This window comes from Pocillopora damicornis, chromosome 5, assembly GCF_964200805.1.
Source record: "Pocillopora damicornis chromosome 5, jaPocDami1.2, whole genome shotgun sequence".
Taxonomy (NCBI): domain Eukaryota; kingdom Metazoa; phylum Cnidaria; class Anthozoa; order Scleractinia; family Pocilloporidae; genus Pocillopora; species Pocillopora damicornis.
Window position 1 is genome coordinate 11,485,619 of NC_142674.1, and position 10,395 is coordinate 11,496,013.

Here is a 10,395-nt window from a genome sequence, read left to right on the forward strand (position 1 = left end):
AACTTATAAGACAGTTCCTATTTACAACGCAAGAGGAATGTAAATCAACATTTCACTTTTTCTCTTACGTTAAAACGTTTAACTTATTTGATACTTTTCCCCGGCTTATAGTTTACAAACTATTGTCGTGTTCTCCCAACATACTAAGTGGTTAATTACGCCGATAAACCGATAGAAAGTGTGGTTTGATCGCTATTAAGCAAAGAAAACGTTACTTACTTGCTGATTTGTCAAATGTGGGTCAGTGCAACAAATTAAAAGGAAAATGAAAAGAGAAATAAAAGCAAATGGATTAACACAGAAACTACCATTAACTCATAAGACACAGTTCTCATTTACAATACAAGAAGAATGTAACTTAACATTTCGTTTTTAACTCGTGAATTGCGCGCATGCGCAAGAGCGAGTTGTAGATATGATGTGGAGAATAGCACTCGCTCGGTCGCTCGCTCGATTTCAATTTCAGGCTTTTGAGAGCATTTGATAGTTTTTTGCGAGTAATAAACAAACGAAATGGCGACCTTTGTTGCTAAGAGTAGTGGTGAGTTGAAATAGAAGCCAATGATAATCTTAAAAGAGTTTATTTTTTTTCGTATTAGTTTCAACAAGCGGCGCTAGCGACCGGCAGGCGTGCGAGGATTCACAATGAAATAAGAGAACAACCTTCGTTTTCTATAAAATTGTAATTTACAATCCTTGAGCTTGAAAGCAATCCGAAGATTTATTAAAAATATCACTTACTCCGAAGCGCTCGGAGTATTACAGGTGTTCAAAAGCTTTTTCTGTTATGGCGTGAGTTTAGGGACAAAACCGATCATTACATTTCATATCGTGTGTTTTTCCTGTGTGGAGCAACAAAAGGTGCCAGCTACTGACTAAATTACGGGTTAACACGAAAATCAAATAACACCTAAACAAATAATTTTGGCTACCGATTTCCAGTGAACTTTTAAAGAACAATTTTCTTTTAAGTTTCAAGACAATTTGAAGATTCTAAATAGATATTACGTACGAAAATGCGAAAGTTATACATCACAAAATGGATAAATAGGCCTGAAATGAAATTCTATCTTGTTCTTGATTATACGTTGCCTAGCACGTGACCAAAATTTACCCAAGTGGGTGACCAAAATTTACCCAAGTGGATGTCCAAAATGACGGTGGCAGTCTTGGCTTAGTTATGTCACTCAAAACTCATTCCTGTTTGTCTCATTTTATAAAGAGGGAATCATTAATGTTTTCTTTAAGACAGTATTGCCTTGATTTTTCAATATTTACAATGATAGACAGTAAATTTCACTTTTCACCCACATTTACTTCCAACCTTTTCTTTTGAACCAGAAACACAAATGGTATATATATGTTATTTGCCGGCTGGGAGGTCCATATGGTGAAAAACATTTCAAGACCGAGGTCACAGTTTTTCACCATACGGACCGACCCTTAGCCGGTAAATAAATATTTATTATTTTTAAACTTGACGAAATTCTTTCCAAAAAAACCCGAATGATTTAGGGCTGTAAATACGGCAAAATCTTTCATAAACTGAACAATTTTTGAGCGAGTAAATGGTAGTTAAAATAGAGGTGATGCAAATTAAAGAGAGATGCCTCACCGAAACACTTTCATTTCCGTAACGATAAGGGTGATTTAAAAGGCTTCCAAAGAAACTTTGAAACATTATTTTTACAAGTATCTGTCACAATCTGACACCTGTCAATGAGGGAGCGCATAAGAAAAAAAAAGCGCAAGAACATTTGAAAAACAACGGATATAGTTTGGCAAGGACTGTCACGACAATGTTTTCTTCAAAAACAGTCGATGATCTAACGAAAAGTATTATTCACTCTTATCGACGATTCATTCATGTACGAAGATTTAACTCTATTCATTAAGTTAACGGCGAGCAAAAAAAATGTGAGTAAATTCAATTTTTTTATTTCGAAGTTGTGAGAGTTTGTTCGTTTGTTTCCTGCAATCGCGTGTGTAAATCTGCTCTTTCCTCCACAAAAACTAAATTCGAATGGCAACGAAACACACAGGGACTTAATGCGGCCATTTCTCATTAAACTCCTTCAGTTTCTATTGTGCAATTTACGGTACAAATGTCCAAATTGAATGGATTCGGAAAGACTCACCGAGAGCGTAAATTTGGTGTAGAACTTAAATTTAACAATTGGTTTATACCTCAGCGTGCGTTCATCGAGATATGAAGCACGCGGGAAGTTTGGAGAGCACGAAAGATGCGTAAGAATTGCTCAAGGTGCTTCTCTTACGTCAAAACGTTGAAATAATTTGTTACTTTTCTCTGGCTTATGGTTTACAAACTACTGTCGTGTTCTCCCAACATACTAAGTGGTTTAATACACCGATTAACCGATAGAAAGTGTGGTGTGATCGCTATTAAGCAAAGAAAACGTTACTTACTTGCTGATTTGTCAAATGTGGGTCAGTGCAACAGATTAGAAGAAAATTGAAAAGAGAAAAAAAACAAATGGATTAACACACAAACTACCATTAACTCATAAGACACAGTTTTCATTTACAACGAAAGAAGAATGTAACTTCGCATTTTAATTTTTTCTCTTACGTCAAAACGTTGAAATAATTTGTTACTTTTCTCTGGCTTACTGTTTACAAACTACTGTCGTGTTCTCCCAACATACGAAGTGGTTTAATACGCAGATTAACCGATAGAAAGAATAGTTTGATCGCTATTAAGCAAAGAAAACGTTACTTACATTCTGATTTGTCAAATGTGGGTCAGTGCAACAGATTAAAAGAAAATTGAAAAGAGAAAAAAAGCAAATGGATTAACACACAAACTACCATTAACTCATAAAACACAGTTCTCATTTACAACGCAAGAAGAATGTAACTTAGCATTTTAATCTTTTCTCTTACGTCAAAACGTTGAAATAATTTGTTACTTTTCTCTGGTTTATGGTTTAAAAACTACTGTCGTGTTCTCCCAACATACTAAGTGACTTAATACGCCGATTAACCGATAGAAAGTGTGGTTTGATCGCTATTAAGCAAAGAAAACGTTACTTACTTGCTGATTTGTCAAATGTGGGTCAGTGCAACAGATTAAAAGAAATATTAAGAAAGAGAAAAAAAGTAAATGGATTAACACACAAACTACCATTAACTCATAAGACACACAGTTCTCATTTACAACGCAAGAAGAATGTAACTTAGCATTTTTTTTTCTCTTACTTCAAAACGTTGAAATAATGTTACTTTTCTCTGGCTTATGGTTTACAAACTACTGTCGTGTTCTCCCAACATACTAAGTTGTTTAATACGCCAAATAACCGATAGAAAGTGTGGTTTGATCGCTATTAAGCAAAGAAAACGTTACTTACTTGCTGATTTGTCAAATGTGGGTCAGTGCAACAGATTAAAAGAAAATTGAAAAGAGAAAAAAAGCAAATGGATTGACACACAAACTACCATCGACTCAAAAGACACAGTTCTCATGTACAACGCAAGAAGAATGCAACTTAGCATTTTAATTTTTTTCTCTTACGTCAAAACGTTGAAATAATTTGTAACTTTTCTCTGGCTTACTGTTTACAAACTACTGTCGTGTTCTCCCAACATACTAAGTGGTTTAATACGCCGATTAACAGATAGAAAGAGTGGTTTGATCGCTATTAAGCAAGAAAACGTTACTTACGCCCTGATTTGTCAAATGTGGGTCAGTGCAACAGATTAGAAGAAAATTGAAAAGAGAAAAAAAGCAAATGGATTAACACACAAACTACCATTAACTCATAAGACATAGTTCTCATTTCCAACACAAGAAGAATGTAACTTAGCATTTTAATTTTTTTTCTTACCTCAAAACGTTGAAATAATTTGTAACTTTTCTCTGGCTTATGGTTTAAAAACTACTGTCGTGTTCTCCCAACATACCAAGTGGTTTAATACGCCGATTAACCGATAGAAAGAGTGGTTTGATCGCTATTAAACAAAGAAAACGTTACTTACTTGCTGATTTGTCAAATGTGGGTCAGTGCAACAGATTAAAAGAAAATTGAAAAGAGAAAAAAAGCAAATGGATTAACACACAAACTACCATTAACTCATAAGACATAGTTCTCATTTACAACGCAACAAGAATGTAACTTAGCATTTTGATTTTTTCTCTTACGTCAAAACGTTGAAATAATTTGTTACTTTTCTCTGGCTTATTGTTAACAAACTACTGTGGTGTTCTTCCAACATACTAAGTGATTTAATACGCCGATTAACCGATAGAAAGAGTGGTTTGATCGCTATTAAACAAAGTAAACGTTACTTACGGTCTGATTTGTCAAATGTGGATCAGTGCAACAGATTAAGAAAAAATTGAAAAGAGAAAAAAAGCAAATGGATTAACACACAAACTACCATTAACTCATAAAACACAGTTCTCATTTACAACGCAACAAGAATGTAACTTAGCATTTTAATTTTTTCTCTTACTTCAAAACGTTGAAATAATTTGTTACTTTTCTCTGGCTTATGGTTTACAAACTACTGTCGTATTCTCCCAACATACCAAGTGGTTTAATACGCCGATTAACCGATAGAAAGAGTGGTTTGATCGCTATTAAGCAAAGAAAACGTTACTTACTTGCTGATTTGTCAAATGTGGGTCAGTGCAACAGATTAAAAGAAAATTGAAAAGAGAAAAAAAGCAAATGGATTGACACACAAACTACCATTAACTCATAAGACATAGTTCTCATTTACAACGCAACAAGAATGTAACTTAGCATTTTAATTTTTTCTCCTACGTCAAAACGTTGAAATAATTTGTTACTTTTCTCTGGCTTATTGTTAACAAACTACTGTGGTGTTCTCCCAACATACTAAGTGATTTAATACGCCGATTAACCGATAGAAAGAGTGGTTTGATCGCTATTAAACAAAGAAAACGTTACTTACTTGCTGATTTGTCAAATGTGGATCAGTGCAACAGATTAAGAAAAAATTGAAAAGAGAAAAAAAGCAAATGGATTAACACACAAACTACCATTAACTCATAAAACACAGTTCTCATTTACAACGCAACAAGAATGTAACTTAGCATTTTAATTTTTTCTCTTACGTCAAAACGTTGAAATAATTTGTTACTTTTCTCTGGCTTATGGTTTAAAAACTACTGTCGTGTTCTCCCAACATACCAAGTGGTTTAATACGCCGATTAACCGATAGAAAGAGTGGTTTGATCGCTATTAAGCAAAGAAAACGTTACTTACTTGCTGATTTGTCAAATGTGGGTCAGTGCAACAGATTAAAAGAAAATTGAAAAGAGAAAAAAAGCAAATGGATTAACACACAAACTACCATTAACTCATAAGACATAGTTCTCATTTACAACGCAACAAGAATGTAACTTAGCATTTTAATTTTTTCTCTTACGTCAAAACGTTGAAATAATTTGTTACTTTTCTCTGGCTTATTGTTTACAAACTACTGTCGTGTCCTCCCAACATACTAAGTGGTTTAATACGCCGATTAACCGATAGAAAGTGTGGTTTGATGGCTATTAAGCAAAGAAAACGTTACTTACTTGCTGATTTGTCAAATGTGGGTCAGTGCAACAGATTAAAAGAAAATTGAAACGAGAAAAAAAGCAAATAGATTAACACACAAAATACCATTAACTCATAAGACACAGTTCTCATTTACAACGCAACAAGAATGTAACTTAGCATTTTAATTTTTTCTCTTACGTCAAAACGTTGAAATAATTTGTAACTTTTCTCTGGCTTATTGTTTACAAACTACTGTCATGTTCTGCCAACATACTAAGTAGTTTAATACGCCGATTAACCGATAGAAAGTGTGGTTTGATCGCTATTAAGCAAAGAAAACGTTACTTACGCCCTGATTTGTCAAATGTGGGTCAGTGCAACAGATTAAAAGAAAATTGAAAAGAGAAAAAAAGCAAATGAATTAACACACAAACTACCATTAACTCATAAGACACAGTTCTCATTTACAACACAGCAAGAATGTAACTTAGCATTTTAATTTTTTTCTCTTACGTCAAAACGTTGAAATAATTTGTTACTTTTCTCTAGCTTATGGTTTTCAAACTACTGTCGTGTTCTCCCTAAATACTTAGTTGTTTATTACGCCGATTTACTCAACATTTTATCTTTTTCTCTACAAACTGACAAGTTTGAAGGCTGCACATTCAACATTACTGTTTATCGTGGTGATCGCTGTGCGATGGAGTCACAGACAGGCGTACAGAGGTTCAATAAGATCATTTATTTTGTCCCTTTTGAGCCGGGAACAACTGACAGAAGCAAGCCAGCTGAATTCATAAGCACAGCAAGGGGATCAAAAATATAATATCTTCACCACGCGCAGGGAAATTACCGCCCATAAGGCGTTGGCAAACATAGATAAAAAGACAAAGCTAATATAAAACGTTTGAAAACACACTAAAGACATTCTCTGCTCCGTCTGGTTAAAAAGCGTTGTACTAAGGTTAATTTTAAAAACTATTGCAATCATTTGAGAGTTTATTTCCATGAAATACATGTCTCTTGGTCGGAATTGCTATTCATCCCGATTTACTTTCATTGTTGTAAACTGATCGAACTCTGAATTGGATATGATGGTTTAGGCCTCTTTAAACGTCAGGAAACTGAAGTTGATGTGACGCTTGGGGACAATTTTTCCAATTTACATTCGTTGTCAAACACAAATCGAGCCCAGAATCGGGCGTGATGCTTTTCGATATTTTGACCTTTTGTCTACTGTGTTTAGCCTCAAATATGAAGTGTCTCCTTCCCAGTGACTGAAAAAGACTGGAAATACGTTTATATGTATATTTCGTGTTGCTTACATGAGTAATAAACAAACTTGATTACTCGCGAAAGTCTATTGTCAGTTCGAAGCGAAATTTCGAACACTAATGATCGAAGAGATACTTTCCGCCGCGAAGTTTCGCTTTGAGGCGAAAATTCAACGAAAAAGCGCCCTTTGTTCAAACGAAATGTCGCTTAAGAGGCCTCGAACTTTCGATCGAATTTTCGCCCGAACTTTCGACGAAAGATCGTTAGAACAAATAACGAAACTCGCCGAATTCCGTTTGCATTACTTTTGCACAATACTGTATACAGCTAAAAGAAATTGTGATTAAGATCAACCGAATTTTCCTCTACACCTTAAACCATTCCACTCCCACACCAGGCGTGGAAGGCCATAGGAGAAGGCTGGTGGGCGAGTAATGAGCTGGACTTTCTGGCAGAAATACTCAAAATAGGGCGAGACTATATAAAAAGAAGATAAAATACTTACGCTCTTTAATCCATCGCAGATTTTAGAGAAACAAAGATCAAAGGAAAAAATGTTAATTTTCGATTAACATTACTGTTGATACTACTGCTTGCTTAATTATTTTACCAGATACGGTATTAAAGACATTAATGATAACATGCAATGAAGAGCACAACAATTCGTAAATCGATACTGTTACTTTAGAGAACGATTTTATAATTCAAGCTTTTTCTTTTTCAAAATTTACCCCCCCCCCCACCCTCTCCGAAAAAAATATAATAAATAAAAGACAATTGTGGGGGACTAATTATGTTTACTAGTACTAACCACAAAATATTAAACTTCCGCTGGACACATTTTCGATTGATTGTTGTGCAAATCAAAATAATTTGAATCTTTTATGACATTTGTACTGAGTATAATTGAAATAATTCGAAGAAAATGAATCCCTCCCAAGAAGTTCTTGGTAAGTTTAATTCGTTTTTAACAATACGACTGGCATTCAGAAAAGTAAATTAATGCGATCGAGGTAAGTAAAATTACCAAGCTTGAAGTTGTAGCAATAACAGCCAGGAACAAATTTATATTTAAGTAAGTATAAAACTCCGCCAGGCGAACAATGATCGAATGGACCTTAAGTATAGTCTAACCACTTCTGGAGTTCTAATCGCTCTCTTTGAATTACTGGTGAATTGCATTGCCTAAATTTAAATTGCGTTCTTCTCTGGCTGTCCAAAAGTTCGGGGGTTCAGGCGATGAACCGACACCAACCTTGAGCGCCTGAGTAAATGAGTAAAAAATGTTATCGATAAAAGCTCGTTTGGATAATGAAAGTAAAAACTTACCATCTGATTTATCCGGTAACAAATGAGGAAAAAAAGTTAAAAGAAGTAAGAAATTAACGATTTAAAGTTATAGCTCAATTCAAAATACCTTCTGGCCTGTAAATACATAAAATTTCTGCCATATGTGTAACTAAATACATTGAATGTTACTTACAGCCTGGAGATCGATTGATTTTGAAGAATGCCGGTAAAAGAAAAAGAAAATAAATGGGTACGTTTATAATGATAAGTTTGTTTGTTACCACCCATAGAGATACAAAAAGAATTCGAAACTTATCCAGTGCACCCATGTTCAAAGGGCTCCACATTTTTTTGCGATAACTTTGGGTCTACTAAAAATCAAGAATAACTCGTTGATTTCGAGAGGTGGGGAAGGAAGCCAACTCTGTTTGCAGCACAATAAACAAACTACAGCCGTTTTTACTTCCTTTGTTTTGATTACGTTCTGCCACTTTTTTGCGACTCCATCACCGACATTGTCTAAAATTTACGAGCTTTATTAGTCGGGCAATCCCAAGGGAGCAAGATGGGCCTATCTTGCCCGCTCGGGTAACCAATCAGAACCAAGGGCTTCAGATTGCCCACGGGTACTGCCAGCGCAACGACTTGGAACGACGGCTGTGTGCACATGTTACTAAAAATCGTTTAAAATACAGGTAGAAAATTTCTTTCGAGAAATTCCACGCTATTGCGACAGTATTCAACTGCCCAATAATGATGTGACTAGCGTCCAACGTAATCCTATTCACTTTCTGTTCCGCCTTTTTGTTACTTTTTTACTGGATAATCTTTTGAAGATAAGTTCCACAGTATGAAGATATTGAGTTATCTTAATATAATTTTAAAAAGAATAGGCCGTTGGTTGTAGTTTTTGTGCACTTAATTAATTTGAATATATCAATTTTAATTACATAAAGAACTGGAAATATCCAAATTCAATTTTATGTAAGTACAACCCGGAGGCCGCTCAAAACGGCAATATCGAAATTAAGTTATTAAAACAAATGGGTACTTACAATCTGATAGGTTTGTTTGTTACCATCCGGAGTGATAAAAGGAAGTAAACAAGATTAATTAGTGCACGTTTCCTAAAGGTTGTTAGCGTGGATATCGTTAACCTTCATTTTCAGACAAGAAAGAAAGACCAGACAAGAAAGAAAGGCCAGGAAAGCTAAGTTACAGTTTTTTTTTTCAATCTGGTCTGCCTTTGGTTTTTGTTTTTTTGTTTGTTTGTTTGCTTTTCAATGTTCTCCTAATAAGGATAAGAGCGAGGGATTAATTGAGCCTTATTCTCGGTGAGGGTGCTAAGCTCGAATCTGATTTAATTGAATAAAATAGAATAAAAAGTACGCGAAAAATGTCAGTTTTCCAATGTCAAGGTTAGAGTTCTTTGACATGATTGGCTAATTTTTGAAATACTGCGCGCTGCGCGTGAATACAAAAAATACAGAGGAAGGAGAGGAAGAGGAAAATTGTTACGTGAAATTTGGAAACGAAAGAGATTTGCTACACTTCAGAACCAGTAGAACTGGTGGAACCTTTGGAACCTGCGGAACCAACGGAACCTATGGAACCATTACTTTTTTGTACATAAAAATAGTAAGGAAATGAAATTAAAACTAAAAATACCTGAACACTGTTCGAGATTTCGATTTTGGGTATAAAGAAGGTAACGTTAAAAGAGAAATATGATTTTTTTTATCTACCTTGACGTCCAACACAGGAAACCCAAGCTCATACAGTGAGCATTTGTGAATATACAAATATGTTCACGTTGCGCAATGAGTGAGATATAAGGATTTGCATGACAATAAACAGTCGCGCTCTCAACCTTAAAAAGTTCTGGACTATTTTTGAGTAAGGAAAAATTTTTCATGCGCAATGGACAATGAATTCCAGCCTAAAGGTTTGCTGAGAGCCTTCGGATGATGCGATATTCGGATATGGCGGTACAAAACCGTTAGAGCTCAGGTAGGTGACTGCTGATCACTCCTTATGACATTACATACCCTTGTACTAGTACCGTAAATGTCGTCACAATTAAAGTTGAAGGTCCAGATAAATTAAAAAATATTTATCTTTTAAAGTTTTCTTTTTTATACCCCAAAACGAACTTTCCGACAGCGTTCAGGTCTTTTTAGTTTTCTTTTAGCTGATAACTTTTCTTTTAAGAAAACATATGGGTTTCGGAGGTTCCGCAGGTTCCGCAGGTTCCGAAGGTTTTGGAGGTTCCACGGTCTGCTGATCCATAGTTTAAAAA